The sequence below is a fragment of the Mustela putorius genome, unplaced genomic scaffold, assembly GCF_011764305.1.
Source record: "Mustela putorius furo isolate JIRA1106 unplaced genomic scaffold, ASM1176430v1.1 tig00000827_pilon_pilon_pilon, whole genome shotgun sequence".
NCBI lineage: Eukaryota > Metazoa > Chordata > Mammalia > Carnivora > Mustelidae > Mustela > Mustela putorius.
In genome coordinates this window covers 3,385,137-3,412,921 of record NW_025421489.1, presented here as the reverse complement: position 1 = coordinate 3,412,921, position 27,785 = coordinate 3,385,137, and the positions used below count along the sequence as shown (strand labels likewise).

The following is a 27,785-nucleotide window of genomic DNA, read 5'->3' as shown; positions in this document are numbered from 1 at the left end:
CCCCTACCACGTGCAAGGAAGGGGACAGGGTCTGAGAAAACTGGGTAATCAACGCCCATATGTATTTTTTTTTTTAAAGATTTTATTTATTTATTTGACAGAGAGAGATCACAAGCAGGCAGAGAGGCAGGCAGAGAGAGAGGAGGAAGCAGGCTCCCCACTGAGTAGAGAGCCCGATACGGGGCTCGATCCCAGGACCCTGAGATCATGACCTGAGCCGAAGGCAGCGGCTTAACCCACTGAGCCACCCAGGCGCCCCGCCTATATGTATTTTTAAGAAATTTGGTGCATTAGAGTTTTTTTCAATATGTGTCACATATATATTTTTCTCTTAAATGGAAAAAATAAGACTTTTGAGCATCCTCTGATCAGTCTTAAGGTCAGTTTTCTATGCACTGATCTCTTAAGATCAGTTGAACAAGGATCGAACTCATATCTGTCACAATCTATTGTTTCATATTTGTTTTGAACGTGAATACTGCATTTCATGTCTCCTATGCTTTGCCGCACCCTGTTATATTATTCCTGGGAACTATTCCAGGTAGAGCGTGGCCCTTTCACGCTGGTCCAGCCTCCACCCAAAAAGGCACTGTGTCAGTTTTCATTAGTGCTTTTGCTTCTTTAACAAGCATCCAAATGGAAAAAGTGACAGGGCAGAGTGCAGGAAGTACGGGAAGGCTCTACCGTTCCACAGATCAACAATTTGAACTTTTAAAAGAGATTTCGTGTCTTTTGGCTGTCCTTAGCAGAAGCAGACTGGATCAGGGTTTCATATGTTTGAATTCTTGGGCCATGGCCTCTCGCCAGCTTCCTGGCAGGACCTCAACCAGCTTTCAGTCTTGCCAGCCGGTTTGTGACATGTGACTTCTGAAGAGAGCTTTCTGATCTGATAACTACACTGTCCCCTTGTTGAGACAGAATCTGGAAGGACATTCATGGCCCTCATGGAATCTCATTCAGCCTAATGTACTTGGAAATGAATTCGCTTGTCAGAGAACAATTGGCAAAAGCAAGAAAAATGTCGATTAAATTTTGGGTCTAAAAAAAGCTGCTCTTAATCACTTCTTAAAATAGGAGCGCTCCATTTGATCATTGAACCCACAGAAATGTGCAGGCCTGAAATTTGGTCAGCCTTGTTTCAAAGACATGTTTGTAAAATCTGCATCGGCCTTTGCTACTTAAAACAAAACAACAAAAAACAATCACACACATATACACCAATCAACCAGAAAAAAGTAGGTTACTTCCTAAGCCCATCCCTATATGTCCTCGTATTATTCGGGAATAAAACTAGCTTTCTCTTTAGGGAACATATTTTATTAAGAATTTTTTAGCATCCAGGGATCCCAGCCCAGAGATAGTCAGGACAATGGTTATCATGTCTATGTCTTCAAGTGTCTCAGTCTTCTGAAATAACCACTGAATGCCTCTATCAGTGAGGATCGCAAAGTGTGACCCAAGCCTGAGGGGACCCCTGCTGTCCTGTCCATATGGACAAGTTAATCAGTTCCCTTAAAATGGTGTCTCGCTGGTGTAGAAGGAAGAGAAATCTGCTAGAACTGCAGTGGTTGGAACTTGGGGTCACCAGGCAAACAGATAGAGATAGATACATAGATACAGGACAGTGCATGAAAGTCGCAAGTTGTGTTTTTTGGGGAATAGACTCTAACATGAAGAGTAATTTATCAGCTTATCAGTGCATTTGGAATCAGTCTCTCTGGAAGAGAAGGGATAGCAGCGAGATTGGGCAAATGGAGAAGCTGGTTTGCGAAGCTTTGATGCTGGGGTGGTCCTTCAGTATGGAGCCAGCTGGAGCCAGGGCACTGTCCCTTCACACTCTGCTGGTGGGTCATTGGACTGATCTGCCCTCAAGGGCAGGGTGACACAGTTCCCAAAGGGCCCTGACAGCTGAGGGGCTTCTGCCAGCAGAAGGCCCAGTCCTTCATCCTAGAGGGAGTGTCCACTACAAAACTCTGCAGTTTTCTCTCTTAACACAGCTGTAACTCAGTTAATGACCCCAGAGAATCAGAGCTCCATTAGGACAGAAAGTTTTATTTTAAAGAACTGCTCACGACTCAGGAGAAGCGTGGCAGCCAGGGGCCATGGTCCAGTTTTCTACAAGTTGGGGAAAAGCTCTGCCATAATCACAGCTTCTCTGCAGGGTAGGAAAGCAGTTTCAGTTGTGAAGAGTTTGGTTAATGATGTCCTGACCTTGGCTTAGCACTCTTTCTTTGCTCCCTACACCTTTGCTCCCCTACACCTCCGCCATGACGCTGTCTCTTCTCTTCACTTTCTCCCTTTGCCCCACAGACCCCTTAAGGTACACTTTTTTTTTGCATATTTAAAACTATTTTATTTTTAATAATTATTTTATATATGCCCATTCCTTTGATATCTTTTATATTATATTTCAACCTTGGTAATGCAATTCTGACAATGAAGAATGGGTTGAACATTTTCTTTTGTTATTATGAAAAACAGCAGGTGTAGAATTGAAATGCAAACCGATGACCAGGGTTTGAACCTGGCCCCGCCACTCATCTGCTGGGCCAGTTGGGCAAGTTGTTCACTCTGTGCCTCAGTTTCTTCATCTGTAAGACAGAGAGAACAATAGCACTTTTCAGAAATTATAGTAGGGTTTTCACAAAACAGGTTGCTATGAGAATTAAATGAGTTATTTGTGAACGTTCGTACTAAAAAGTGAATTAAAATACTCCATGCATGCTATCTACATTTCTTTATCTGAAAGGGGTCAGGTTTTGGAAGTGGGAGGAAGGAATTAACATTGCTAAGCACCTGGGGTGCCTGGGTGGTGCAGTCCGTTAAGCTTAAGCATCCGACCCCTGGTTTCCATTCAGGTCATGATCTCTGGGTCCTGGGATCAAGCTCCACGTGGGGCTCCATGCTCAGCAAGGACCCTGCTTCTCCCTTGGCCTCTGCTTCTCCCCCGGCTCATGCACACACACACACACACACACACACACACACACACTCACACTCACTCTCTCTCTCTCTTTCTTTCTGAAATCAATCTTAAAACAAACATTATTAAGCACCTACTATATGCCAGAAACCATTAAGGCACACAGATTAGGCTCTACTTAATCCTTATGATAGTCCTGTCCTCATATATTATCCCCTTTTACAGACGAAGAAATTGTGATTTTCAGAGTTTAAATTGCCCACCATCATAGAGCTTCTGGGTGGTGAGCTGGAATTCAACCCCCAGAGGACCTGGCATCAAAAGCTTGCTTTGTTCCCTTTTGTGATCCTTCCCATTCCATTCTTGCTCCATGTTTATGATGCCCCCTCACAGTGGCTTTCCGTTTTGCCGTGAACAAAAATTGATGTACTCAGAAGTGATACAAACCAGAACTTCTAACTCCCATGAGAATTTCCCCTAAAACTGTTAGTTTCATTTTGTTTCTGCTGCAATAAGAGTAATGGCATGAAAAATAGGACTTGACAACATCATTTATATTATAATTTTTCCCATATTATGAACTTTCCCCCTAAAATAATGCCCTTTATGGCAAAAAGATTAGCTTACTTTTGCCCTATTATCAATTGCAAAAATTACACTTTAGTTTTGGGGGTTTATTGGTAGTCAGTGAATTCATGAGCAAACATTTCTACAAAGAATCAAACTCAAAAGTAAGAAGATTAATTCATAATAAGTCAAATTTTGATGCTAAAATAGTTTGATCTGAGATTACTATTGACTACAAATTGCCATCTGTGCTTACTCGTTAAAGATGTCAAGTGTAATTAATTTAGTGGACCCCCATTTGACAATCTCTGTTAACGGGATCTGCAGAATACATACTGTATGTTAATTTTCAAATTGAACCTGCCAAGGGGTTGTTGGCTTTATGAAAGTAACTGCTTTCCTCTTTGGACCAAACTTCGAAAATCCCATAAGGGGAAAAGAAATGATCATTTATTAAAGACATACTGTATGCCAAGTACTCTGCTAAGTACTCTTACCCACATTAACCTTATTCATCCTCCATGCATTCCTGCAACGTGTAGCTATTAGCTCCTTTAGTGAAAAAAAAGGCCCAGAAAGCTTTTTTCCACACCCTATGAGACATGAGAACTCTTACTCTAGCCCTTTATATGCAAAACTCATTGTTAACATATATGTTAACATATATGTGCAGACCAGATGTCCCTTTCCATGTTCTGGGGGGGAGTGCAGAGGACAAAGAGAAAGAAGGGGATCAGTTCACTCTATCACTCATGTGTTTCTCAATAACAACCAGTGTTCTACACTCTGAGAATTCCTCAAGGAGCTTGTGTCCTTGCTGGAGGCCTGAAGGGGAGAACCTGGTAGGCTGATCTTGTTCTTGTATGGTTAGGGAGGAACGCCATCTTGGGTGGAGGAAACAGGGAGTGGGAAGGAGAAGGGATTCTGGTCAGCTGCTGCTTGTGAAGAGTATCAGAAACAAGACATTGATGCAAGTCATAATAGTGAGGGGAAAGATTTGACCCAGGAAATTGGCCCTGAAACTCTGTATCTCTTCCCCCAAACTTAGGGGGAAAGATATCTCTGCATCTCTTCCCCCAAACCTAGGGAATTGAGGCATTGCCTCACTGCCTCATTTCCTGTCAGTCTCATCATTAGTCCTGCCCACTCAAGCCCCTACACTAGCCTGCAGAGGCCTCCCTAAGTGTTCTGGGTTGGAGAAGTTCTCCCCATGGGCTGACCTCAGACAGAAGAAGGGACAGATGAAGAGGATGTTCACAGTTCACCTCAGCATGGGAATAAAATGCATTTCTGACACCTCAGCTTGAAACACAACTAATTTCCCATGATATAACTGTAAGAAATGGTACATAGACTCTTAAATTTTACTGGAGCTAAACTTCAGCAACAGTTTGTGAAAAATAGGTTGTTTGGTTGGCTGATTGGTTGTTTTTTAATAAACTGTCTTGAGGACCTAATAACCATGAACAACAAATTTCTCTAAAGAACAGTATCTACCCAATTTCCTAAAAATTTATTTTTTACAACATTCTTAGCAAAATATCGTAAGATGGGGTTAGCTTAAAGTTAAAGAGCTATGGAAATCACAAGAATCTAAATTTCCACAACTAGGAATGGAACAAATGACAGATGAGATTAGAAATGGCTCACGAGGGGCGCCTGGGTGGCTCAATGGGATAAGCCTCTGCCTTCGCCTCAGGTCATGATCCCAGGGTCCTGGGATGGAGCCCTACATTAGGCTCCCTGCTCAGTGGGGGGGGTCTGCTTCTCCCTCTCTCTCTGCCTGCCTCTCTGCCTACTTGTGATCTCTGTCTGTCAAATAAATAAACAAAATCTTAAAAAAAAAAAAAAAAGAAGAAATGGCTCATGAAAGGAGCTACTAAAATTGACCAAAATGGAGGGGGAAAAGTCTTGCTTTACTTTGAAACAATTAAGTCATTCACAAAATACATTAATGCTCAACTTCACTACATTGTTTTCTAGACTTTATCTCAGATAACATGCATTCACCACAGGATAAAATGCACATATATGAATTTATTTTACTAATTTCTTTTCTTTTTTCTTTTCTTTCTTTCTTTCTTTCTTTTTTTTTTTTTTTTGAGAGAGAGAGCACACATGTGAATCAGGGAGGAGCAGAGAGAGAGGGAGAGTGCTGAGGCCGACATCTAACATACTGAGCTACCCAGGAGCCCCACTAATTTATTTTCATTTAAAATTTTATATATTTGGACTAGACACAGATATATAAATATGTACCACAATTATTTTTTGAAAAAAATTTATATTGTGCTAAATATTGTGTCCAATTTTTTAATTAATAAAACAGATCAAGCTTCCTGGTTTTTATAGTCTTGCAATATCTCACTGTACTCTAGCTTTTGTTATTTTCAGTATTGTCTGAGCCCTTGCTAAGTGAGGTTTTCTTCTGTATTTTTATTTCTGGACTTCTGTATTTAATATTGGGCCTTTAATTTCTGTATGGTCACAAACTAAAAGAAAAAAAAATCCTTGCTTACGTTCTAGGCAAGGTATGGTAGCTAAGGAAAAGCTTTCTGTTTCTTTAATATTTTCTACATAATTGGATCTATTTTAGCAGTCTGAGTTATTGTAGCTATTATAAACTGAACAATGGAGGAAGGCCAATTATTCCAAAGCTGCACTTAATGGCTGCTCACCTAGCACAGATATCTCTCTTCAAAATCAGCTGCAACACAACATGCATTTTCTGAGGAATTCAAGAGGCAGGCTCATCAACACCATTAAATAGCATCATTTTGAACTCTAGGAGCAGACATTAAGAATCTTGGACCATCTGTACTCTTATCCTGCTTTCTTAGAGTTCTTGGCCAGTTGCACTCTTAACTATATTTAAAAATGCATATCCATGATTAGGAACTATGTCAAATAATTTTTGTTCATAAAATCTTCTATAGGAGGAAAGAATGTTCTCATATGTCCTATGTACTCAAAATAGATGTGTTTTCCCAAAATTAGCCTCAAAATTGGCTTGAGCAAACAGCCATAAGCATTAGAAGAAATATGTTCAGGCGAAAATCCGAATGAAAGGTACCATTTGAGAGAGACTGGGAAATTGGGTAGTAAAACACAGTTTACATAAGAGACTCTTAATCACACAAAACAAACTGAGGGTTGCTGGGGAGTGGGAAGGTAGGGATAGGATGGCTGGGTTATGGACATTGGGGAGGATATGTGCTATGGTGAGTGCTGTGAAGTGTGTAAGCCTGACAATTCACAGACCTGTACCCCTGGGGCAAATAATACATTATATGTTAACTTAAAAAATAAATTAATTAATTTTTTAAAAAACTCAGTTTAGAAATAGCAAGTGAGTAACATTAGCTAGTAAAATGGCCTCTGTGTGTCCAGGAGTGATGTCACTAAGGCAAACCTGACACCTAACAGTTCCCAGGCTATTTGACTCCTCTTTGCCTTAAGAAAAATGGTCACTGGGGGGATATTTGTTTTCAGCACCTCCCTACTTTATGTGTTCTCCCACCATCACTCACCTCAACATCTTGCTTCAGTTTCCTGAGTGCTTGGGATCCTTCCCTGCCTTATACCCTTCTTGGCCAGTGTCCCACATTACCAATCTTTCCTGCCTTGTCCCCACCAAAGTCTATCATTCACTTCCTTGAGGGCAAGTCTCCCACTGAGGTGGCATAGCATGATTTGGGACTCAGGCCTGGGTTCAAATTCTGGCTTGGATAATTATTAACTGTAAGAACTTGGGTGAAGTATTAATGAACATCAGTATGTTCATAAATGAAATGAGTATAACAATAGGAGTTCCTAAAAAGGGTGTTGTGAGGATTACAACATAGTACATTTGAAGTGCTAATATGATATCTGAAAAACAGCTAGACCCAAAAAATGGATGCTATTATAAATGAGTTGATAATTCACAGTAAAGAGGGGAAAAAAGATTTCACCTTAGTGAAGAAAATCTAGGCAAGAATGCACAAATGCTTCATAAAAATTATAAAACTTCAATGGGAGAAACTAAGGAAGATCTAAATCAATGTGGTGATATGCCATGTATATGGATTAAAAGAGTTAATATAACAAGGATTCAAACCTTTCCCAAATCAAACTAGATATTCAATGTACTTCTGATAAAAATCTCAATAGTCTGAATTTTCATATTGACCAGCTGATATTAAATTTTATAAAGAAATAAAGAAAATCCCAAGAATATTTGAGACACTCTTGGAGTAGAATAACAAGGGAGAATTTATTCTGCCAAATATTAAAACTTGTGAAGCTACAGCAATCATGACTTTGTGGTATTGTTACAGGTAAATAGAGCCAGGGAAGAGAATAGGGATACCTAAGATAGAGTCATGTTTATATTGATATGATATATGACAAAGGAAATGTTCCAAAACAAATGGGGAAATGACTGTCTTCTCATTAAATGATGCCAAGATAATTAGGTATCTAAATGAGAACAGAATGAAACTGGACCCCTTCCTCACACCATATACAAAAATCAACTCCAAGTGGGTTGTAAACTTAAACATGAAAGAAAAAAAATATAAAGTGTTTATGTATTTATAAATATCTCCAGGACATTGGGAAGTATTTTAAAATATCATAGGAAGAGAAAAGAGTATAATAACATTAAAGTAATTGAGCTCATGAAAAGACACTAAAGAGTGTGAAAATACAAGCCACAGAATGAGATATTTGCAACACATAATCCACAAAGAACTTGTATCCACCAGTCAATCAGAAAAAGGCAGATAGCCCAATTAAAAAATGAGCAAAAGACTTGAACAAGCACTTCACCAGAAGGAAATGCAAAAACTAATAAGAATAAGCAAAGATGTTTAAGTCCACTAATGATCAGGAAGTACCAGCTAAATCAAGCAGAAAGCTAATGTCACACACACCAAGAATGGCAAAATAAAAAATCTGATAAAAACAAGTGTTGGAGAGAAAAAAAAAAAAAAAAAAAAACAAGTGTTGGCTGGGATGTGGAGGAATGAGAGCTCTCATGTACTAGTGGTGGGAGCAGAAATTAATATAATTACTTTGGAATCCAGTTTGCATTTTCTAATTAAATTGGAGCTACACATAACTCATGATATAGCAATCCCACTCCTGGGTATATCCCTAGAGAAATACATGCATTTGTATATCCGAAGACATGCACAAAATGTTCTAAGCAGAATTTTGATAATAGTCTTAAACTGTAAATGAACCCAGTGTCCATTAAGAGTAAAATAGCCATAACCATTAACAGGATGAATCAATTGTGGTATGTACATTAGTACACTGAAATTCTTACAACAACATAAAAAAAATCAGAGCTTGTTTTGGGGGAAGTATCTTACAAACACTATACTGATCAAAAGAAGCAGAGCACAGAAGAATATATACAGTATATTCTTAACTGATATACAATTGAAAAATAGGAGAAACTGTACTTCAGAGGGGATGAAATTATAAAGAAAAACTATGAGCGCAAAGACGGAATCACCATCAGAACCAGGGCAGTGGTTACCGCTAAAAAGAGAAAGAGGGTTTCAGTTAGCAAGGGACAACCTGTGAACTTCAAAGGAGCAACCAATATTTCATTTTATATCTTAGACATTGGTTGCCAGCATAGTTCCTACATAATCATACATTACACTATACATTTCAATGTTTTTGCATTCTTCTGGATGTGTATCATATGTCAAAGATATATATATACACACACATATATGTGTGTGTATATATATATCTCCACCCCAGAAAAAGAATCATGTTGGTCTTATTTTAGACTCCAAAATAAAAGTTATTACTCAGCCTCTGTGCTTTGAAACATAAACCAATGTCATGGTGAAATCTTGAGCAGCCTTCCAACTGTCATTGGCAAGCTTTATTTAATGTTAATAAGATAACTTACATAGCTTACATAAATAAAGAACTTACTATAGCCCAGGCAAGTGCTCAGTGTCCAGCACACATTAGCTGATTTAATCCTCCCAGCAACCCTGTGAGGTATGGCTATTATAATCATTTTATAGGTAAGAGTCATGCGTGTTCATCAGGGAAATATTTATGGAGAGTCTCCCTCAGATGGCAAGAATGGCAGAGGTGGACCCTAACCCAGGTCTGCTTGACTGCCCAGAAGGCATGCTGAGCTACTGTCCTGTGTCACGCCCTTGTTAATGCTGAGACCTCATCTTTCATTGCAAAATCTTGAACATAACCAGATTGCTCCTTCACAGAGATGACGGCATTCACTCATCCCACCCGTGCGCCAATCTCCACATTGGACTTTGTGGCTACACAGAGGAAGAGGACACTAGCCTTACCCTCAGGGAGCTCTTAGTCCAGAGAAGGGACTCAGAGAAGTAAACAAATAAAATCAGTAGTTTATTGGAGCTCAAAAATGGGGTGAGGACAAATAGGGCTGGAAGAAGAAAATAGGCAAAGGTAAGAGAAGCTGTTTTAACCTTTAGCCTTTTAGCCGACCAACCTGTTCTTCTTTATGACCTGTTCCTTCACTTGCCTCTAACTACCTTGAAGTTAAAACCCTGTCCTATCTCTTGTTCTTTCACTGGGTTCCAAGTTTTTCTATTTTTTTTGTCTTAGAAAGTTTGATTCTTTTGGATTCCCCTCTCCCTACCCTCCCGCCCCTCCCCCATCCTAGTTCCCCACCTCTCGCCCCTACCTTCCCCCACCTTCTCAGCCTCTTCCCCTTCCTCACCCTCTTTTGACTTCCTGTATCAGACGTATTCTTTAATGTCTGGATCAAATGCACCTTTCTTCGAAATCTTCCTGATACTCGCCCCCCCCCAACACACACCCCTCTAGGAGTGAGTATTCCCTTTTTGATATCCTTCCACATTTCAGTCATGTAATTTTTGCAGTCTACAGCGTATTTGATTTTGTGTTATAATTATTTATGAGCATGTTTTGCCTCCCCTGCTAGAGTGCAAACTCTTCCAGCCCAGAGACCATCATCAATTTTGCTTTGTGTTTGTCCACAGCCTTGCTGAATAGAAATGGGCACTTAACCAGAGCTTAGAGGTGTTTGGAAGCAACCTGGCCAAATTTTTGGAGGTTGGATGGGTCTTTTGGAAAGAAGGTGTCATGAATTGTATAATAATAGCAATTTGCAATATTTTAACATATTAAGATATTTTTAGTTGGGAAAAATAGAACCAACAAAGAGATACTGTCTCCAAACCAAACACTACTGCTGTATTTTTTCCTTTTGCAAGAAAAATCATTTATGAGGAAACATAGCGTGTTTTCACATGTATAGAATATGGAAAGTATGACTAAACACTCACTAATCTAGTCCACCATGCTCAAGAACTCTACCTTTAGCAGTTATGATTATAGAATTTAGAGCACAAAAGGTATAAAATACTATGTTACCTTATGTTTACAATTGTTTTGTTTTTGCTTAATGTTACCGAACCCAATCATTAAAATTCTTTCAATATTTTGGTTTGGAAATTTCTCCTCTTTTTATTTCTTAGTGGATTTCTTGTCATTTCTTTATTACAGCTTTTTCTGGGATTTTTCTCTCTTGGAAAAAAATTTTCCAGCTACCAGACTTATAGAGTAGTTAGAAATTTGTTGAAAATCTATGCAAGTTTGATTACTTTCAAAGACCTTTCCTTGAAATTTCTTTATGTTTTTACATGTTTAATGTTAAATGATCCCTAGGGAACTCCACTGCATAGCAAGCTAGAAGTTCAATTTAAAATACTCAAGTTAACCACATTGGAGGCATGCTTCCAAAAGAGAATGAATCACAGAAAAGGTGCAATTTTTTAAGGCCTGTCAGTGGGATGCTAGCCTTGATTCCAAATCCCTCCTCTCCCTGACAGCGTCTGAGGATGGTTTGCACACTCTCTGTGATCATTTGAGTCACCCCTCCAAAGGCTTGTGGTTCTGATCTTCCCTTCCTCCGTCTCTGGACATAAAAGGCAGTTGTCTTCATGGCAGCACAGATCAAAATTGGCCTCTGTCTGGTGGTTGGGCATTTTTCCAGGGACACACTTGGGGTGACTCGTTAGTGGGGATTCAATGTGAGGAAGTACAGGGAGAGAAGAAGGTCAGACAGCAGCCCTAACTCTGGGCTTCATGGCAAAAAGGAGCATTTTCAGGATGCCACATCACTCTGGTGGCTGTCCCTGCAGGACTGGGTGACTACTACTCTGTATACATTTCTGCAGTGGCCACAAGTGTTTTGAATAATAATTCAAAATTATTTTTGAATTCATCAGTGAAAACATTTGAACGTGCTTTCCCCAATACATGCATTTACCAAAAAAAAATTTTTTTTTAATTTATTTATTTGGGGGAGAGAAAGAGAGAGAGAGAGCAAGCGCTCCCTTGAGCAAGCAGGGGGAGGGGCAGAGGGGGAGGGAGAGGAAGAGGGAAAAAAGCCCAAGCAGACTCTCTGCACTTAGCTTGGAGCCTGACCTAGAGCTTGATCTCACAACACTGAGATCAAGACCTGAACCTGAACCAAGAGAGAGATGCTCAACTGACTGAGCCATCCAGGTGCTTCAATATAGGTATTTTTTTTAATGTGCATAAATAGTAACAATGAAGAAACAATGAGATAAAGAAATGTAAATAGTGTTCTAATATTTTCTTCTAATGGCCTCAGTGTCTCTTGTAAACTTCACCTTGGATGTCATTGCTTGGTTAGGGGTAACCACTATTAGGGCATCTCAGCTACCATTTGCCTCTTTTGCTGCTGCTGGAGCTAATAGCGAACTTCTATGTTATGACTTCTCCTTACCGTACTCCCTGTGTCTCTCCACTTTTGCTTCGCCTCCTTCGGTGCTGATTCCGTCTGTCTGGGTTACACACAGACTTCCTAAAAAACAGATTCAGTGAGGCCCGTCAGTCACTGTTCTGTGTGGAGCTCTCGTGAAAGAGCTTTCTTGCCAGGCCCCAGGAGAACTGCTGACCAGCCTAGAAAGCTCTGTGAGTTCCATGTCAGGCCCCAGGCCAGCCATCTATGGGCAGCAGTACTACATTTTAGAATGAGGGCCCCAGTTGTGGAGGGGGGCCGTGGGGGTGACAATTCCTGATGGAGACGATGCACGGCTCTGTACAAGGTGGTGGCACCCTTCTTCTCAGAGCCACTCTTCTGTGGTTTATGCTGGGGTTGTTGATGACAGATCATGATTTAATTCTTTCTTTCTTGTAGTCTACCTCTCAACACCCCCAAACCCCTCAACTTCAGAACCACAATTTACATACTAAGCTCACAGCAGGAAGGCCCTGCTACTTCTGTCCTCTGATGTCCCCAGTAAAGATGCATTCATTTAACCCACTCTTTGTTAATACAAGTCCCTGTACTGAGGAAGGCGATGAGTTTTCAGGACAATGTGGCACATCTCAGGATGAGTCCTCTTTGCATATTGAACCCTTCCCAGGAAGTATAGGGGTGATTTTTTGCCCACCTCTTCCTCCATGTTGGAGCAGTTTAAATCTAGAACCAGCGGACTGCAATCATTTGTCTGGGTCTTTCCTGGAGGTTCTGGACATTTGTCCAAATCATATCCGTGTCACTGAGCACAACATGCTTACTTGTCCTGCATGCCCTGGAGGCCAAGAAGACAAGGCTTCCTCTGGGCCTCACTCTACCTATGCAAAACAGCACAGAATGAAGGCTAAGAGCAAGGGCTTTGCAGCCAGACCACCAGATAGTCCAAGGTTGGCCAGTATTCACCCTGTGATGTGAACAAATTACCTAATCTCTTTATACTTTGGTTTCCTCCTATGTAAAATGGCAATAATGATAGACGTGCCTCACAGGATAATTGTGAAGAACAGCTGAGTTAGTCTATAAATGCTTATTATAGTTAGTGTTCAGTAAATTCAGGTTTTTACTCTCTAAAAGGAACAATATACAGTTGACCCTTAAACAACGCAGGGGTTAGAGACACAGATCCCCTGTGCATCAGACAGCCACATATCACTACTGATTTCCCCAAAACCTAACTACTTAGAACGTACAGTTGACCAAAAACCTTACCGATAATGTAAACAGTTGACTGACACGTATTTTGTATGTTATATATATATACTGCATACATATGTACTTCACACATACATACGTACATATATATGCACACATATACTGCATATATGTATGTTATATATATATTGCATTCTTACAATAGAGTAAGCTAGAGAAAAGAAATTTTATTAAGAAAATCATAAGAGAAAATATGTTTGACTACTGGGTTTATCGAAAAAAAAAATCCACATAAAATTGGACCCATAGAGTTCAAAACCATGTTGTTCAAAGGTCAGTCATACTTTTTGTGATTTTTCAGACAAGTAGGGCTTACTACACTTTTTGCTGAAACAATTGAAGATGAACAAAGTGGATGGATGGGTTTTATTACCCGTGAAATGCATGACCAGCAAGCCTGTATCTACCTTGTTACTACTCTGTCCTCAGTACTGAACCCCATCCCTGATGCCATGTAAACACTCAATAAATATTTGTTACTGGTTTAGAAAATGTTAGAAAGTATAATTATATAAAAATGAGTATTCTTAAAGGGATTTCAGTATGTTTTTATTTGTTCAAAGAAAATGCAGTGATGTTTGTAGACTCTAGGAACGTGCAAACCGTGATCATTTCCACTTCTTGAAGACCTCCCCCTCCCCCGGCCAGTGTCTTCTGTACACCTCATAAAATCCTCAGAGGTGGACGGTAGTAATCACATTCTCCATGGGAAACGGATCATCCCAGAATTTGTGACTTTCATGGAGGTTGCAGGGCATTAAGGGGCATAAGGAGGATTTGAACCATGGCCCCATGGATGGTTCTAATGTCTGTGCCCTTTTGCGGCTCTATTTTCACAGAGGAAGAGCTGTCATCCAGTACCTCAAACGTCTAGAAACTTGATAGTAAAGGGCCTTTCCAGGATGTGGAGTTCTCAGGCTTCCTAGATGTGTCACTTAAACCAGCCTTACCATTCACTTCCTAAACAGATCATCAGAAACTGGTGTTCATCTGATTAAAATTAAGAGACAGACAAATTGCTGTATGAAATACAAGTGCCTGATGAACTTTTTACCAATGTCTTCTCTTGTTTGATATTTCTTATATTTTAAAATGCAGAGTCTAATTGATGTATTATGCAAGAAGGAGCAGGATGGCAACGATAGATACTTGGGAGCGAGGGGGAAAATTGCAGAGAGTGTGGAAGGGGGCAATTAATTTCAAGCTTTTGTTGTCATCTACAAAAGGAGTTAATGCCTACTTACCTTTTAAACCAAAGGGGAATTTGCAGGAAACATTATTTAATGCTTAAAAATTGGTTTTTAAATAATTAAGATAAATGCTAAAAATAGCTAGGCAATAAATCTCTTTTAAATATTTTACCATAGTCTATTGCTAACATGACTTACATTCAGACTGTGTCCTGATTTGGATATTTTGTGTTTCTACAGTTTACTTTGTAGATCACTAATCAGAATTAAATAGTGACTATATGCCTAATTATGATGATAAGTTTTGCCAGGCCACCAAGAGAATGACGATTTTTAGAAATAAATGCTTTTGCTCTGAATGAATTCTCTCTGAAATAATTTGTTGCTTAGATGAGTAATTTGTTAAGATAGTTATGATATAAAGGGGTTACAACCAGAAGTAATGAGATCAAATGAAACAACAGAAAACTTGGGACAAATATCAAGAAAGTATAAGGTTTTAAACACTTAGACTGGGTGAAAGCCTTCTTGGGGAACAGGTAAAAGTCCTGGGTATTTGTATCAGCTAAGCTCCAAGGTGATTATGAGGCTGTTTATTCGGCAGGAAATATCCCAGTGCTTCCTAAATACCACTCAAGAATATTATCAAGCACACCACTAATGTTATCTCTTAGCTCCGGAGCAGGTTAGACTTTGGTGTCTGTGAGTAAACAAGTAATTATTTCCCAAAGTGATTTTCTGGAGAAGTGTAAATTGTCCTAGTCTATCTACCGGCAAGGATGGGGATGTTTATCTTGAGCAATCGCCTGATCTTGTTGGGAATGGCCTGGATGAAAGATTGCTCCAAATTTTGCTCCGAAAGAGAGAAGGCAAGGGGGTCAACGCTTAGGGACCAAAGACCCTTTGCTCTTCTTTGTTCCCACTTTTATTGGTCCTTCAGGATAATCACAAATCCTTATCACTGTTTCTCAAGCACCGGATGTGTGACAAAGGGTCTTACTGGAACTAGGAGGAGCTGTTTATGGGAAAGATACAAAGTGCTAATCCACGGTGCTAATCTGCCTATTCTCTGAGTTCTGCTAAACAGAGCCTAAGGGACAATGCTTGCCTCTCTTAGATCACAGGGTGGCTGTTTGGGCTGAGAAAGCCGCAGGGAAGGCAACTCCCTGAGGCCTTATTGGGGCTACGGGCCTCCACATTCCAAATGCCTCCGCCCTTCTCAGAAACCTTCCCTGCCCCCAGCAGCCTCTGTGTTACATTTTAGCAAGCCAGGTAATGTGGCTGATTTCCTACCCTCCAGTAACCCCAACCTGATCTGATATGGGAATGCAGAACCAAAGGCAGGAAACGACCTCTCTGAGTGAATCTGTTCAAGGTCCTCTCCTTGGGAATCCGGATGTGATGTAAGCACAAGCACCTCCAATCCAGACAATAATGCGGTCACATTTGATTTGCCTGGGGGTTTTTCTGGGCATCAGGAATATTTTTAATAATCCCCGGAAGTGGTACAGAGCAGCCGAGCTGGAACCCCTGCCGGGACAGCTGAGATCTGCATCCCTTCTCTTCTCTGCCCTTCGAATCTCTCTTGCCTCTTCTGATTCTGGTGTGTCTCCAACAGCTGCCTCCGTGGTTTTGCCTGAACTCAAGGAAAGGGGCCTATAAAACCTCTACCACGGTTCTTAACTGTGATGGTTAATTTTATGGGTTAATTTGCGTGGGCCATGGGTGGCCACATTAGGTGTGTCTGTGAGGGTGCACTGAAACCAGTGGACTCCATACATTCGGTTGCCCTCCTCAAGTGGTTGGGCTTTATGTAGTCTTTGGAGGAACTGAATAGGACAGAAGGCAGAGGAAGGAAGATTGTGTCTCACTTTTTTCCTGCCTCACCAACTGAGCTGGTAGGTCTCATCTCATAGTCTCCTGCCTTCCAGCTAGGATTTATGCCATCGGCATTCCTGATTCTCAAGACTTCCAACTTGGGCTGAATTACACCATCAGCTTTCCTGAGTCTCTGGCCTACAAGTTCCATATTATGGAACTTCTTAACCTTAATAATTGCATAAGCCAATACTTCCTTATATATTATCTCCTACTGCTTCTTTATCTCTGGAGAACCCTGACTGATATGGTAATCCTTTTAAATTCATTGATACCTTGGAGAATCTGATAAAAGCAATGGATCCTCTCCCAGGAAAATGCACATTATCTTGGCTATAATTCAAGCATGTTTTAGAACCCCAGAATCCCATCCCTAAAAACCCAAATTAAAATCCTTATCTTACCTAGATAATGCCTGAAACCAGATGCTCCATTCTTCTCTAATTGGAGTTGTTGCCTCTGAAGTTGGCTCTTGAGCCCAGGGGACTATGAAATTGTCGTGCCCTTTCACTGTAAGGACCTATTTAGAAACTGCCCCTGCTCCCCTTCCCCCAGGGGATTTACTTGGAGACAAGTTCCAGAAACCAGCTCCAGGTAACAAAGCCCAGATACAAAGGTGGGTCAGGCCAGGTGGAGACATCGATCAGTGGGGGAGATGCATACTGTCTCCCTGGTTACCAAGGAGTATGGCCCCGCCCTTTGGAAGCCTTTTTGGCGCCAATCCCAATCAAGGTGTAATAGGCTGGTTCAAATGTCTACTAGGGTAAATTGTAACTCAGTTGCCACCTAGCATCACTATGGAGTTTCCTGTGTGTGTTACAATCTCATTGGCCACTTGTGAGTGGCCAGGCCCGACCGCATGGCCTTTGCCCTTAAAAGCTAGACTCTGAAACAGAGAAGGGTCGCCCTCTCTTGTAAGAGGGGCGGCCCAGAACGTTCGGTTAGATTCTTGATGCTTGGTGCAAAATAAAGCTTTGCTTGACCTTCGCTTTGTATCAGTCTCGCTCCTTTAATCATGGACCCATTATTGGGGCATAACATTCACAAAGAAGCGGAAGAGGCCACTCGTGAAACCCAATGCTGAACTTCATGGATGAAGCTGTTCAAATATTACCCAGAACCCTGGAGGTGCAGACAGGAAAATACAATTCAACACCAGAGCAGAACTGCAAAAATTCAGCCCCATAAATGTTACATAAAAATGCCATGCGATGAATTGCTTTGGTCTGGTTATCAGAACCAATCTTAGCAGCAGAGCAGATGGGATTGACTTGATTGGTTTATTGGGTCTCACCCCTGCAGCTGCAAGAGAGTGGACGGACAGTACAGGGGCCACTGTGGAAACAACCACAAATTCAACACATGTTCTCTGTGGTTATCCTGTCGCTCTAGGGCATGCGAGATTCACTGCAGAACCTCTGACCACATGCTCTTGGAGCTTGTGACTCCAACGAGACAGCCACATCCCTAAAGTGTTCATCATTTGTCAGGAATCCCAATGTCTGAGTCCGCTTTCAAGTGCTTTAACAAAAATGGTTTCTTCATTATTAAAGGGCTTAATTTTTCACTTAAAATTTGAGGACCTATAGGATCAGGACATAAAAGTTTGTCGAACACATTAGGTTCTAAGCAAGAAGCATTTGAAACTGAATTGCTTTGTTTTATCAGTTGCTTAATAGATGGTTTGAATCATAGCTCCTCCAACTACTCATCTGAACTGGGTTGTTGTTTTTTTTCCATTTTAAAGAAGAAAAAAACACGATCATCTTTAATCCAACACCTCTCCACCCAAATGCTCATTGGTCCACTTATTTGAAACATTTTATTTTTAGCCTTTTGCATACCTTTCTACTTGGCAGTACTCAAAGTTAGAAAATCCAACTGAAATGAATGATAATCTAAAAGTCATTGGCTCAAAAAGAGAAAAATTTGTTTAGATCATTAACTATAGTAGTGAAAAGCAGACAAATATCAACATGTCTCAAAAGGCAACAGATCTAGTTTATGGATGAATTCTGCAAACCTGTCAAGTAACAGGTTTATATTAATAGGTTAATATTTTAAACAGGTTTAACAGGTTAATATTTTAAACTGTTGAAGAGTATTAAAAAAGAAAAGGAGAGGCTTCCTAATTTACTCAGTATAACTAGCATAAACCTGATTTCAAAATTGGATAGGCAGGGCATTCAAATGAAAGAAATTAAAATCCAATTTGAAAATAAAGATGCAAATGCACAAATAAAGTATTAGGAAATCAAATCCAGTAGTATTTTTAAAAAATGCATGGTGACCTAGTAGGTTTCATCTCATGAATAAAAAAGGTAGTTCAGCATCAGGATACTTATTATTAATCTAATTCACGATATAACAAATGAAAAGAGAGACCAAATTCAACCCTCAATCATGATAATGATTATTTGAAACACGATTAAAAAAAATAGAAGGGAACTTCCTTAAATAAACTCCCCAAATAAACCTGATGATGAAACATTAAATCCCCTTTTCACCATAATTGGCGAAAAGATGAGGATAACTACTGCACTGTCACTATTCAGTATTTTTTGGTCATTCTAATTATTGGAATAAATCAAGGAAAAAAATCAAGTAAATGATCTGGAAAAATTATTAGAGAGGACTTACAAGAGAATTAAAAATGTGGATGAAAATAAGAACATACAAAATTGATGGCCTCTGGAATTACCAATTAGGAAATATAATGAATAAAATAATGCCATTTACAATTAGCAACTCATCTTTAAAATACCTGATAGGGGGAGCCTGGGTGGCTCAGTGGATTGGGCTTCTGCCTTCGGCTCAGGTCATGATCTCGGGTCTTTGGATCGAGTCCCATGTCAGGCTCTCTGCTTGGCAGGGAGCCTGCTTCCTCCTCTCTCTCTCTTTGCCTGCCTCTCTGCCTACTTGTGATCTCTGTCTGTCAAGTAAATAAATAAATTCTTAAAAAAAAATCTGATAGGAAATGTTAGAACTATATTAATAAAATGAAAAAAATGTATAAGACATAAATCAAGGTGTATATATATTGTTGTATCAAGGCATCTTTCTCTTTCTCTCTCTCTTTCCCTCATGGGAACAGCCAACATTATAAAGACATCAAATCTACCTCAAATTTATTGATTAATAAATATGACACCAATCAAAATACTATCTGAATTTATTCAGAAATCTGAAGCTTATTCTAAATATATATTTATTCTAATATATATAATATATTCTGAAGCTTATTCTAAATATATATTTATTCTAATATATATTTATTCTAAATATCACATGAAAGGGGGATCTGGGTGGCTCAGTTGGTTAAGTGGCTGCCTTCAGGTCAGGTCATGATTCCAGGGTCCTGGGATCAAGCCCTGTATGCGGTTCCCTGCTCAGCAGAGAGCCTGCTTCTCTCTCTCCCTCTGCCTGCCACTCTGCTTACTTGTGCGCTCTCTCTCTCTCTCTCTCTGTCAAATAAATAAATAAATAAAGCCTCTTACATATATATGTATGTTTTACATATAGATGTAAAAGGTTTTATTATTTTACATGTAAAAGGTTTTTTATATGTATTTATATAAAATGCACAAGAGTAACAGAGAAATTTATGGAGAAGAAGAACAGAGAAAGGGAGATCTTCCCTGCCAGGCAGGAAAACATGCCTAGTAAAGCTATCATAAATAAAACAGTAAGATAGTGCATAGAAATAGACACGGCAATCAATAAAACCCAGGAGTCCTAAGACAGACTCCTCCTGTAAATATGGGGATTGAGTTTTGATATAGGTGGCAGTTTGGGTTTTTTTTAGATTTTATTTATTTATTTGACAGAGACACAGTGAGAGAGGGAACACAAGCAGGGGGAGTGGGGAGAGGGAGAAGAAGGCTTCCCGCCGAGCCCGGAGCCTGATGAGGGGCTCCATCCCTGGACTTTGGGATCATGACCTGAGCCAAAGGCAGACAATCAAAGACTGAGCCACTCAGGCACCCCTGGGTAGCAGTTCATATAGGAGATAAGGGGTAAGCAATTTAATAAATGGCTACTAGATAATTTCCCAACATTTAAAAAAATATAAAGCTATAATGTACCAACATGCACAAGTAAAGTATTTAAGAAGGGAATAAAATACCTCTTGGAAGGCATTTTGTCATTCTGTATAAAAATGAGAAAACAAAAGTACAAAACAAAATTCAAAAATTATTAGGAGGAAATATAGGAATTTTTTTTTAAGATTTCATTTATTTATTTTAGAGAGAGAGAGTACATGAGTATGGGGAGGGGTAGAGGGAGAAGGAGAAAGAATCTCGAGCAGACTCCACACTGAGCCCAGAGCTGAGGTGGGGCTTGATCTCATGACCTCAAGACTCTGAGACCATTACCTGAGCTGAAACCAAGAGTTGGATGCTTAACAGACTGGGTACCCCTGAAAAATGTTTTTTAAGTAAGCTCCATGCCCAATGTAGAGCCCAACACTGGGCTTGAACCCACAACCCCAAGATCAAGACCTTAGTCAAGATCGAGAATCAGACCTCTAACTCACTGAGCCACCAAGGCACCCTAGAAAATGTTTTTATAATACTGAGTTGAGGTAGGCCTTCCTAAGCAAGGCAAAAATTTTAGAAACACAAAGCTAAAACAGAGAATCGCTTCTTTAAAAATTAATATAAAAAGACAGTAAAGGAGAATTAAAATATGAGCAATAAGACTGGGGAAATATTTACAACATATTTAATAGGTAAAGGTTACTATCCAGAACATGTACAGAGAATATATAAATCAATAAAGAAAACTCAGATTAGTTGAAAGATATAAACAATTCATGAAGTGGAAATAAAAAGGGATAAATGAAAAAGTTCTTAATGTCACAGGTAATCAAGGAAATACAGATAAAATCTCAAAATATATTTTAGCCATCAAACTGTCCAAATTGGAGAAAATGCTTATCTCCACTATTTGGTACGAATGCTGGAAAATATACATTTCTATACACTGTAGGTGAGAGTGTAACTTGATATAGCCTTCTGGAAGGCAATTTGCTACTTACATAAATGATAGAAAGTTCCTAGGATTTGGCCCATCCATTCTTTCTGGGATTCAAGTCTTCGGGAATATTTACACTTAAATATAGGAACATATGTACAAAGATGTTCCAGTATTGTTTTTAGCATAAAGAATTGGGAATCATCTAAATTTTAAGCAAAACATGGTATTTCTGCTACTATTGAATCCTATGCAGCCTTTAAAAGCAATACTAGAAAATCATCAAGTCATAAAGTATATAGCTAGTAGATCCCATTTATAAATCTTCCAACACCTAAACATCTGTGTGTGTGTGTGTGGGTGGGTGTCTGTTTACACATTCACAGGCAAGTTTTAGGAAGGATCCATCAAGTACTGACAACCAATATTATGTCATGAGCAGAAGAGAGGGAAGAGGCAACATTACATTTTCTTCATTTATTAAGTCTTTCAGCTGAGCAGCAAAGTACAAGGTGAGCAGCAAAGTGAAAGGTGAGACATGAACTGGGAAAAGATATTCTCAATGCACAGATTTGACTGTGGACTTGTATTCAGAATCAATTAAAAAGTTAAATGGACAACTCCTATAAATCAATAAGAATTGAAATAAACAGCAGAACACATCTAGAATGATAGATTGAGGATCTCAAAATATCTGCTCCTCCATTAAAAGCAGGCAGATAAAAATTGTCAAAATAAAACTTTTTTTGGAACTCTGGAAAGTAATTAAAGGCTTACAACAATCCAAAGATCATCCAAAGACATCACAAAAAAAGAAAACTATGGATCAATATACCTTATAATATTGACACAAAATCCTCAAAGAAATATAAGCAAACACATAAAATTAAACATAAAAAATATAAAATGAAAGCAACACATAAAATGAATTATAAACCATGACCAAGTGGGTTGATCCCAGAAATGCAAGGTTGATTTAACAAACAAAAATCAACCAACGTAACACAGCAAATTAATACAATAAAAGACCAAGAATCACATGATCCTCTTAATAGAAGCAAGAAAAAAAAAAAGCATTCGACAAAATTCAATGCCTTTTCATGATAGAAACATTCACTCAACAAAGTGATAGAAGGAAATTTCCTGAAACTGATTAAATCCACCTACAAAAACCCCACAGTTTAACCCTTAATGGTGAAAACCTGAAATCTTTCTCCTTCAGATCAGGAACAAGACAACAATTTTGTCACTGCCATCCAGCACTGTATTCAAGGTTCTAGCCACTGCATTTAGGTAAGAAAAGACATAAAATCCATCCAGATTAGAATGGAAAAATGAAACTATCTCTATACATAGATGACACCAGCTTACACAGAGAAAATCCCAAGGAGTTACACACATACAAAATGTTAGTTCTAGTAAACAGGTTAGCATGGTTGCAAGATACAAGATACAGAATCAATACACAAAAGTCAATTATATTTCTATTTGTTAGCAATGAAGAACCTGACAATGAAATTGAGAAAAATAGTTCCATTTACAAAAGAATAAACTACTTAGGAATAAGTTTAACAGAAGAAATGCAATATGTATATAGTCAAAACTCAAAATTTTGTGGAAAGAAATTAAAGAAAACTAAGTAAACAGAAAGACATCCTATTTGTATAGGGTAGAAGTTTTAATATTCAGATGGCAATACTCCCCAAATTAATCTACAGATTCAACATAGTCCCTATCAAAATTCCAGCTAAATTTTTCCAGGAATTACCAAACTGATCTCAAAATTCATATGGAAATGCCAGGGATCTAGAATAGCCAATCTTAGAAAAGTTGGAGGACTCACACTTCCCCATTTCAAAACTGACTTCAATACTACTATAATCAGGAAAATGTGGTACTAACATAAGGCTGGCATACAGATTAATAGAATAAATTGAGAGCACAGAAATAAACACTTATATTTATGGTCAATTTTTGGTAAAGATACTAAGAAAATTCAAGAGGGAAAGAACAGGTTTGTTTTTTTTTCCTTCAACAATTGGAATTGTATCCATATCTATAAACAGAATAATGAACTTTAGACCCCCATTAAACCATATACAAAAATTAACTCATAATAGATCATAGAAATACATGTAAGAACGAAAACTTCAAAACTCTTACAAGAAAACTTTGGAGTAAATATTTTTTTAAAGATTTTATTATTTATTTGACCAACAGAGATCACAAGTAGGCAGAGAGGCAGGCAGAGAGAGAGAGAGGAGGAAGCAGGCTCCCCGCTGAGCAGAGAGCATGATGCGGGGCTCAATCCCAGGACCCTGGGATCATGACCTGAGCTGAAGGCAGAGCTTTAACCCACTGAGCCACCCAGGTGCCCTGTGGGAGTAAATCTCAAGATCTTAAATTATACAGTGGTTTCTTAGATATAATACCCAACAAAAGGAGGACCAAAGAAATTGGATTACATTAAAATGAAAAACTTGTGTATGTCAAAGGACACTGTCAAGTAACTGAAAAGACAACCCACTGAATAGAGAAAGATAGTTGTAATTTATATATCTGTCAATATAGATATATTATCTTATATAGATATACACATACATATTATATATATATTATGTCAGTATATAGATATATTCAGTAACTCAACAGTGAAAAGAAAAACAACCCAAGTTAAAAATGGGTAAAGAATTTGAATAGACATTTCTGTCAATAAAGTATACAAATGGTCACTACACATGTGAGAAGACGTTCAAATCATTAGTCATTGAGGAAAGAAAAGTGAAAATCACAATGAGATACCAGTTCTAGAGATACTTTCTAGGATGGCAGCACTTTTTAAAAAAAGGAAAGGCAATAACAAGTGCCAATGAGCATGTGGGAAGAATTGCTCATGGTGTTTTTTTTTAAACATTTCATTTATTTATTTGAGAGAGAGAGATCACTTGTACACGAGAGCAGGGAGGAGGGAGAGAAGGGGAGGGAGAAGCAGACTCCCCACTGAGCAGGAAGCCTGAGGGGGAGCTCAAGCATCCCAGGACCCTGAGCCAAAGGCAGACACTTAACTGACCGAGTCACCCAGGTGTCCCTGCTTGTGATACTTTAAAATAGTGCAAACTTTGGAAGTTTGGCAGTTCCCCAATATGGTAAACATAGAGTTACCATATGACCCAGCAATTTTTCTCCTAGGTATATATCCATATATGTTCATTTAAAAACGTGTATACAGGAGTGCCTAGGTGGCTCAGTTGGTTGGGAGTCTGTCTTTGGCTCAGGTCATGATCCCAGGGTCTTGGGATCCATTCCATGTTGGGCTCCCTGCTCAGTATGGAGCCTGCTTCTCCTTCTCCCACTGCTCCTCTCCCCTATTCACTCTCTCTCCTACTCTCTCTCAAACAAATAAATAAAATCTTAAAAATAAATAAAAATAAATAAAAATGGGTAAACAAATTATCAATAACAGCCCAAAAGAGTTAACAGTCTACATGTCCATCAAGTAATGACAGAAATAAAAAAGTGACATGGTCTTTCTGTTCAATCAGCTGGTAGAATGGCCGCAGAGATGCCGATCTCTGTTAAGACCTTGACAGGCAAGACCATCACCCTTGAGGTTGACCCCGGTGACACCACTGAGAATGTCAAAACCAAAATCTAAGGCAAGGAGGGCATCTCAGCAATGTCTGAGTTTCACAGGGAAACAGCTGGAGGATGGCTGGGCACTCAGACTATAATATCCAGAAAGAGCCCTTGGCAGTTCACCTCTGGGGTAGCATCATCCTTCCATAGCCTTCCTCCACCAGCTCACCCAGAAATACACCTGCAATAAGATGATCTGCCCCGAGGGTATGCTCACCCATCCTCCCATGCTGTCACAAGAAGGACGAGGCCATACTGGCAACCTGTGCCCCAAGAAGGTCACATAAGGGCCCTCCACTTTTTCTTTGTCCGCAGGAGGCCCAAGGCCCACAGGGGCTTCAATAAAGTTTCCCTTTCATTTAAAGAAAAAATGTGGCATAACCACATAAGGGAATATTGTTCAACAATAAAAACAAATAAAATATGGATACATGGTACAACATGGTTGAATTTTGAAGACATTAGATTCAGTAAGAAAAAAAAGCAACAAAAAATCCCCTCCAAAACAATAACACGCCCCCCCCCCCGAACTAGGCACAAAGTGTCATATCACATGATTTTTAAAAAAAATATGAAACGTCTAGAATAGGGATATAGACTGGAAGTAAGTCACTGGTTGCCAGGGGCTGTGGTAGGGGGTGGGGGGCAGATGCAGAGTGACTACTAATGGGAATATGGTTTCTTTGGGGGGTGATAAAAATGTTCTGAAATTAGATGATGCTGATAATTGTACAGCTCTGTAATATACTAATACCTGATGGATTCGTACTTGAATACCGAGAAATTTATGGTATGTGAATTAACTCTCAATAATGCTGTTACTAAAAAAATGGGCAAAAGACTTTCACAGGCACTTTTGAAAAGAGCGTATGTGACGGTAAGCATATAAGAAGATGCTTAACATCATTAGTCATGGAGAAAATTAAAATTAAAACCACAACAAGATATCACTACACACCCACTAGGATGGCTAAAATTAAAAAGATTGACAACACCCAGTTTGGCAACAACATGAACCAACTGGAACTCTTATACATGGCTGGTGGGAGTGTAAAAGAGTATAGAAGATAGAATTCTATACTCAAACTAAATGGATACCTACTTTCAGATTCTCAGTAATTCTACTCCAAAGTCTATGTCCAACAGATAGGAGTAGAAATCTCTACAAAAAGACATGTACAAAAATATTCAGAGTCGGTTTCTGAGGGGGCACACTTTTACCATCCTCCCCCTGTCTCTCTCACTCCCTATGCTTTGTCAGTCGCTTTCCTACTCTTTTTCATGAGTTTGACATTTTTTTAAAAGATTTTTTTTAGATTTATCCCTTAGATATAAACGATGCCATATCTGGTTTATCTCAGTGAGTATAACTGCCCCCAGTTTTTTTCAGGTTATCACAAACACAGGACTTCTTTCTTTTTAAAGCTGAGTAATATTTCATATATATTTCAATATCACCTTTTTTTTTAATATCACCTTTTCTTTATCCACTCATAGATCAATGGACACTGAGGTTGTTTCCATGCATTCTTTGTCTATGTGAATAATGCTGTGACGTACAGAGTGTGCAGATATCTCTTCAAGGTCATCATTTGGTTTCCTTTGGATCTATCCCCAGAAGTGGATGTGCTGGATCAAATGGTAGTTCCATTTTCAGTTTCTGCAGGAACATCCACACTGTTCACCATAGTGGCTGTACCAGTCTACATTCCCATCAACAACATATGACCTTTCCCTCTTCTCCACATCCTCACCAGCACTTGCTATCCCTTGTCATTTTGATAATGAACATTCTAACTGGTGTGAGATGATGCTCTCTCGTTACGGTTTGGATTTGCATTTCCCTGCTCTATGGTGTTGAGCTCCTCTTGTGTCTGTTGACATTTTGTCTGTCTTTGACCAAAGTGTCTATTTGGGTGCTTTGCCATTTCTTCGTTGGGTTATTTGTTTTTGCTTTCTTTAAATTTTTTTTTAATTAATCTTTTATCAGGTATGTAGTTTGCAAATATTTTCTCTCATTCCAGAGGTTGCAGAAGCTTTTTAGTTTGATGTAGTGCCACTTGTGTATTTTATTTCTGTTACCTTTGTTTTTGGTGTCAAATCCCAAAAAAGTACCGCCAAGATCAAATAGCTTACCACTTACATTTTCTTTTATAAGTTTTACAGTTGCAGGTCTTACATTCAAGTCTTTAATCCATTTTGAGTTGATTTTTGTGTATGGGGTAAGAGAGGGGTCCAGTTTCATTCTTTTGCTTGTCCAGTTTCCCCAATACCATTTATTGAAGAGACTGTCCAGAATAGTTCAACATTCTTTTCTGATTCTTTTCCCCAAAAGAGAGAAATAAGAATTTATTTTTGTAAGCTCTCCTAATTTTTAGATGTTGAAACTATTTCATATTTGGTTTTAAAATCACTCTGCATGCCTAACAGACCACACTGGGCATGTTCCATTCAGATCCATGGACAGCCATTGTGCAGCATGTGAGCGACACTATTCTTGTTCCCTTTTCCAGGGTTAAGGAATTATAATAGATTTCTGGATCTAAATGCTTATTTAAAACGCCTTTCTAAGTAGCTACTTTAT

General features: G+C 39.1%; 1 long non-coding RNA gene across 1 annotated transcript in view; it reads right to left on the bottom strand.

Annotated features, from left to right (window-relative positions):
* Nucleotides 1–1,196: 1,196 nt before the first annotated feature.
* Nucleotides 1,197–27,785, bottom strand: part of LOC123393339 — a 73,004-nt gene continuing 46,415 nt past the window's right edge. Inside the window, exons 2-3 of the long non-coding RNA XR_006608104.1 lie at nucleotides 12,273–12,350; nucleotides 1,197–2,591 (exon numbers count right to left, since the gene is read on the bottom strand). This is a non-coding gene — a long non-coding RNA (uncharacterized LOC123393339). The remainder of the gene's footprint in view (nucleotides 2,592–12,272; nucleotides 12,351–27,785) is intronic.